Source organism: Taudactylus pleione, unplaced genomic scaffold (assembly GCF_031769625.1).
Source record: "Taudactylus pleione unplaced genomic scaffold, aTauple2 ptg000070l, whole genome shotgun sequence".
In the NCBI taxonomy this organism is placed as follows: Eukaryota; Metazoa; Chordata; class Amphibia; order Anura; family Myobatrachidae; genus Taudactylus; species Taudactylus pleione.
In genome coordinates this window covers 3,337,983-3,345,345 of record NW_028284472.1, presented here as the reverse complement: position 1 = coordinate 3,345,345, position 7,363 = coordinate 3,337,983, and positions in this window count along the sequence as shown.

Genomic DNA, 7,363 nt, shown 5'->3' with positions numbered 1-7,363 from the left:
GTGAGCGGATCTGAATTAGGCCCTATGTGCGGTGAACGACGAAAGATATTAGCAGCAGCTACAGAGCGCTGCAGAGAACAAAATCCACTCCCTGAATGATGTCATGCGATATCGTTCATCATTTGCCAAAATCTGTCATGTACATGACAGATATCGTTCAGCACATCCACCGGAATTTTCAAGGGATATATCTTTTGTCTTTCATCGCTTAGAAATACATTTGCTAATGGATAGGCCCCTTTATATCACTATGCCCCCAAATCACACTAACACACCTGTAGAATGCCTTAATGACCTTGTAAGTGAAGGCCCCCATACATCAGAGATTGATTGCACCAATCGTGCAATTTGCAATCGATTGTGTATAAAAATCTTTCCCTTTTTCAATTGATTGTGGCAATTCTGCAATCTGCAATCGATTGAAAAAGGGAAAGATTTTTATACACAATCGTTTGCAAATTGCACGATTGCTGCAATCAATCTCTGAAGTATGGGGGCCTGTAGTCTCCATTAAACTGTTGCTGTACAGGAAGCATCCATACTTCCTTATTAAGACCGTCTGGGCTATTTTCCTCAGTAGAATGGTCAGTGATGTAGTCTAAAGACGCACAATCGGTATTTCTGCGTCGCTGGCAGTAGGCATCTCAAGCCTTACACATTTGGACACACAGATGTACACAAGAGAAGGACTTAGTAGCGGCATTTGAATAAAGTCGAAGCCAGACGACCGCCATTAGACGCAGGCACAAACGCCAACATTTTACACATGTTGCTGAATATTATTAAATGATAGTAAAATAAACCCTTCTAGTGGACACAACATATTTTACCATTAATAGAATTCTTCTTCCCGCTACCCAAAGTGTTACATACAGCACAGCCACTTTCTGATTAATGGGATGTATTCAGGAAGCTGGCGGTCAAAATGCCGTTCGCTGGCTTCCCGACAGTAAAATCCCGGCGAGAGACTAATGATAGGCGTCTAAATATCGTTGCCTATCATTAGCCCCACTCCGAAATCCCGATGCCCGGCATACCGATCGTAGGTAAGCCGGGCGTTGGGAGTGGATAGCCGCGCGGGGGGGGGGAGGGTTAGGTTTCGGGTCTCCCCGGAGGGACTTAGGGCTCTATTTATTATCATTATGTTTACTAAAATAAAGTGAAAAAGGTTGTTTTCACATCCTTTTCATATTATTTAGTATCACCTAAAGTTACTAAAGGGCAATTGGAGTAGAATTCGTAAAATTCTACTCCAAGCCCTAAGCAGAGCAGAGCCCGGAGCTGGCCCCAGTGATTAGCTGTGTGGTCTAAACAGAGCACACGCTGATACACTGCAAAAAAAAAAAGTAAAAAAAATATATAACTTACCTAAGTCCAGGGACCGGAGATCGAGGCTCCGATGATGTCCTCCCTCTGGTCAGCTGGTCTCCCATCCTGCACTGGGACCCAGTCATTAGGTGACTGGGTCACAGTGCAGGATGGGAGATCAGCTGACCGGAGCCACGGAGGACATCACCGAACCCCCTATCACCGGAAGTAAGTGTAAGTAAGGGTGTGGAGGGTCACGATTGGGTGGAGGGGGGGGTCGCAGGGGGTCACTATTGCAGGGTGTGGGGCTTAGCAGCGGGGGCAGGGCGTAGTGGCGGCCAGTCGGCGCATGCGCGGGATTTGCAGGGACAGAGCTTTATCACAAGCTCTGTCCCTGAGGGATTTTTAGTAAATCTCTGTGACATTACACACTACAATCTGCATTCTAAATGTGGAAATAGAGCCCTTAGGGTTAGGCATCCCCCCGAGAGGGTTAGGGTTAGGCTATGGGAAGGGCGGAGGTTAGGCATCCCTAAGGGAGGGTTAGGTTTAGTGTGCGGGGAGGGCGGGTTAGGTTTAGGCACCCCTGGGAGGAGGTTAGGGTTAGGGGGGGAGAGGGTTAGGGATAGCCTTTATACTTACCCTGTCGGGATCTCCATATGCCGGCCTTCCGGCGTCGGTATTTCATCCGCCGGGCTAACGTCCAGCTGTATAACATACCGATTCCCTGATTAAGATGTGTGTACTCTCTGCTACTACCTTCTATAACAGACACTAATCTCTTATCTCAGAGATGCTTGTACCAGGCAGGAATCTGCCCTGTAAGACCGGTGTGTACGGTACATACTACAGCTGCAGAAACCGCCAAACAAGCACAGAGAATTCAGCAATTCCATACATTGGAAGGATGACAGCCGACACAGAGACGATGAAAATAGGACCAAAAAAAACACATTTTTCAATGAATAATACAAAATAGTCTTTTAAAAATGTGAAGTCACATTTCAGCTTCATATACAACTTGGCAAATAACTCAGATAGGGTATAACTTATATATAATGTCATTGTTTTTCTTTAACTTACATTATTACACTTATTATTTTATCTTTTTCTTCTCGTATACATAAAAAAAGAATGTAAACAGTGCAGAATTAAAATGCGATGTGTAATGCTTCTGTTCCGGTAACACCAGCCTTCCACACTGACAAAGAACGGTTTGTTCCCCCAAACTTCCCACCCAGTCAGCAAACAGAGGATCCGCTGCAGACTATCCTAACACCACGATTTTGGAGAGAAATTGCCGTTATGACAGGACTGTACAAATAAGGGGGAGGTCGGGAGCCATGCTGCTGCAGCACACCGTGGAGGCGGGTACACCCACAGCAAGCTCCCCCCAAATTGCTGCATCCCCAATTTTGCAACCTCCCAGTAGTGCTTGACAATCGGAGGTTCCTGATCAACTTATTGAGTCAATATTTTATCAATGACATCGTATTGACTCGTATCTATCATAGGTGTGCACAGAAGCCGGCACAGGGGGACCTTCCCCTCCGCCGGTCATGGACTACCCAGTTCCCACCTCCCTCCGGGAAATAGACTACTCGTATAGCCGCCCAGGGAATAGACTATGTTAAGGAGGGAGGAGTGGGTGGGGTAGTCCATGACCCGGCATACTGGGAGATCCCAATACGGCACCACCTGTTACGGCTTTTGCGCACACCCAGGGGCACCGAGAGGGGGGAGATCAGGTACTAATTACCCAAGCCCAGACTTGCTGGAGGGGTCCGGTGGGGGCTCAGGTCCGGCACCGCCCCCTCCCTCTTCCCTGTCAGCTGTGCAGTGCTTCACAGGCTGCTGTGTGCTGGGCTGTAAAGGGAGACTGCTTGCTGCTGCATTCTGATCGCCCCTCCCCCCCTGGATTTGCACTGGGCTTTGGGGTTTACAGAGCCCCCCTTCCCAGTGCACAGCGCTGCAAATAGTTTTTCTCCCCCCCACGAAGGAGGTGTGGTCACGCCTCCTGCGATTAGGTCACACCCCCTTCACCCAGGACCAAACCAGCTCTTAGCGGGCCTGTGCACACCTATGGTATCTATAGTTGTTAGTTAAAAAGAAAAAGAATAAATATTTTGGAGCATGTGCAGAGGAGACTGACTTTCTTCTTACACAGAACACAACATTGCCCCCAACAGGTCATGTTTTCAGGATTTCCATCTCCAGGAACAAGTGGGATAATTATTGATTATTTAATGTGCCAGTATTAATGATGTTAGGGACCCACCTGATGAGGTCACTGTGACGAGGTTCTGTAGGTGGGCAAACAATTTTTTTCTGCTTTAGAACTACAGGTCTCAACATGGTAACACCTCTTATTATGTTTAAATTAGCATGTGCAGCCCACACCCCCTGTTTCCTATGTAAGTGTGTATTTAAGGTACACTCGAAGGTGAGACCCCTTTTCCTGGCCTAGCGCTCCTCCCACCTGCCCCAGGTATTTTTAATTAGTATGGGGCCTGTGCATTACAGTACACACATTTAATGGGCACTATTAAAGGTAAATTTAAGTCCTAGATAAGTTTATATTTATATCAGTATTAAGGATGTTAGGGAGCCACCTGATGAGGTTCACCCTGATGTGGTAGGTGGGCAAACATTTTTGGCCAAACATGTACTAAGAAGTAACCATCACCATGTTAATTGTTTTCTATTATAAATCATTATAGATCATCAGTATTCATAGGGCATTAATCAATTTGGCTGCGACAAGTCGGATGATGTCATTTTCGCATGTTTCAATTATCCCCGTATTCAATTACAAAGACTTTTCGCACCGGCGAAAAGTCTTTTTTAAAAAAACGGGGATAAGTTTTCACCATGTTTTACCAATGTGTAAAATTGGGGTTTAGGGGTGCAGGCTTAAAAGAATAGCCTGCACCCCTGGGAGTGTCATCTCAAAATAAACTGTGTTAAAAAAAAGTTAAAAAAATTAAATAAAAACATCCCAAAAAATTTACTTTAATTTTGGGGTTGAAAAAAAAAAATTGGGGTACAAACTTCTAAAGTAGCTAAATCACTTCCAGAGGGGTTCACATGTATGCGGCAGGTATTTTCTTAATTGCGGCTGGTAGCAGCAGGTGCATTTTTGCAGATTTTTTAAAAATTACTTTAGGGACTTAAAAATATGCTTGCACCCATTTTCATTTACCCCAAATTTAGTGGGAATAGTTATTTTAAAAAAAAAAAAACAACAAAGTGCTATTCTTCACCACTTCTTCATAGACGCATTTATGCACCTGCCGCGGCTATTTAAAAACCCTGACAATATGCAGAAGGACAAATCGGGGGTACCCATAGTGATTCCCCATTTCAGGACATATTTTGGGGTGTGGCAGGATCAAATCCCGAAAATTGACTGGACTTTTCGCCATTGAGTTTTTCGACGGCTCCCGATTCCGCACCCTTTAAATTGAATACGGGGATAAGTGGGCACGCGCCCAATACTTTATTCCCATCCAAACCTGTATTTTCCTTTTTTCTGGATTAGGGGTAATTACTGACCCAACAAAATAGATTAACTCACCTGTGTATGATCAAAGAAATCCAGAAAACATGACCTGTTGAGGTTACTTGAGGACTGGAGTTAAAAACCCTTGCGTTAGTTCTTTATCAGTAAATTGTGAAATGTTTATGCATCCACCTCTAAGGAAAAGGTTTGTATACATTCTGCTGACACTCCCTGGTGCCACCCAGCACAATCTGCACCTGGACGCAGGTGTACAGATGAATCTATTTTTATTTTACATTGGAATCCCTGCTGGTTAAGACTGGATTATCTTTGAAGATAGATTGTAATGTAACCATGCAGTAAAGCAGTGATCTTCAACTCCTGCCTTCAAGTACCCCCAGCAGGTCACCTTTTCTGCACTTCTGTCTGTGGATGCAGGTGGGATAATTACTGACTCAGCAAAATAGAACAGTGTTTCTCAAACTCGGTCCTCAGGACCCCCACACAGGTCACGTTTTCCAGGTCACCCAGCAGGAGCACAAGTGTATTCATTACTCTCTGACACATTTTGAAAGAACCACAGGTGAAGCTAATTATTTCACTTGTGATTGTGAGGAGACCTGGAAAACATGCACTATGTGGGGTCCTGAGGACCGAGTTTGAGAACCTGTGAAATAGATGAAATCACCTGTGCATGACAAAAACATCCTGAAAACATGACCTGCTGGTGCTACTTAAAGACTGGAGTTGAAAACCCCTGCCGTAAAAAGGGTACTTATCACGATCATAACTAGCTGTTAATGTAATCCATCATGGTGGGTATGGTCATTATAAGGTCTTCCCAAAAAATGTTTCTTTAAATCACTTTTTTTTTTTTTTTAAATGAACCCCTTCCCCTGCATAACTCCCATTTAGTGTCCTCCATTACCAGTTGGTTGCTGGTTGACAGTAGCCGATCTGAAGTAGATTCTAACATCTATGCAGTCAGGGCCTCTCAAGCGATTTAGAGTGGGAAGTAAGGGCCTGATTCAGAGCCGGACGCTCTGACCAGAGCGCTCGCTCTGAATCAGTGCCCTCCTACCTGAAAATGGAGCGGCCTCCTGGCCGCTCGCATAGCTGTGGGTGACCACCCACAGCATATGCGAGCGGCCAAAAGATGGTCGCGATGGTCAAGACCATCGCGACTATCGGGCTTGCGACGAAACCCTGCGGTAGGGTCTCGGTGACCGCAAGCCCTGGAGTGATTTTGGCTCTATCAGAGCCAAAATCACTCCCACTGACATCACTAGTGATGTCAGTGGGGCCGGACCCAGACGGTAGGCGTTCCCATGGGAACGCCTCCGTCTGGCAGCCACGCCCCCGGCACGCCCACCAAAGGGGGCGTGCTGTCAGTCACCATCGACAGCACGCCCCCTTTGGTGCGAGACCCGGAGCGACAGCTTGGCTGTCGCTGTCGGGGTCTCGCGCATGGGCACGTCGGAGCTCCCTCCGTCGTGCGCATGCGCATTGGGATAACATCGACCCGCTTGCGAGCATCCTGCGCTTGCGAGCGGGTCTGAATGACCCCTTAAAGCCGGCTAGAAGAAACACTATTGCTCCTTGGTAGAACCATGCTCCTATGACTTCAGATAACTATTGCTCTTTAATATTATTATACAGAGGTTTTATATTTCACCTTTTTAATTTTTAATGTATATGGGTACAGAGTGAAGTTGTAATGTACTGTAACTTAGAACAGATCCCTGCAATTTTCTCCAGGATTCCATTTGGCTCATGATTATATTTTTCAATTTGGATATAATCACTGTAACGAGAACACAGATCTTTCCTGCCTCTCTTCTTTCTAGAGCCGAGGGGTGCCCCAATGTGATAACAATATACTCTATAGTTGGGGTAAGTGCTGCCACTATTATCGGGAGAAAAACATGCAACAAATATTGAAGGTGGTTTGATAAATATCCCCAATATATACTATAAAGCTGATTAAGGAATAACTATATACCTGTGCGGAGAATGTACCAATATTAGACACACTCACCGACTTTCTGGGGCAGCCAGGTCGGTGCAGCAGCGGGCGGCGTAAGTGGGCGGCGCGGGGGCGCGGCGGCACGATTGCATCATCACAACCCTGCCCCCTGCTTTACAATGCCGATATTACCAAAATTTTAAAGCCAGGGCGGGGTTACGATGCTGCGCCCCCCCTGGACCGTCCACTTTTATTCGACGACATGGCCGCCCTTTTCTGAGTTAGACAGAACTTGGCTGAATCTGACTTCCCGTGGAATTGGGCGTTTTGGAGTGAGAACTGGACGGTGACAATGCGATCACATGGAGCCGTCCTCTCTTGTGAGAGAGTTGTGGGCATGTATCCAAAGCACTGTCTCGGGAATATATGATCAGATGGACCCTAAGAGGCTGGGAGCTTGGAGCCCTGGATACCACATAAACGGCCATATTTATCAATATTATTTTTCCTAATAAAAAAGGTTCCCTGTTGCAAAGAGGTGAGGTGTATTTTGAATGGAATGGAGAGGAATGGTCCCAGAGTGACGA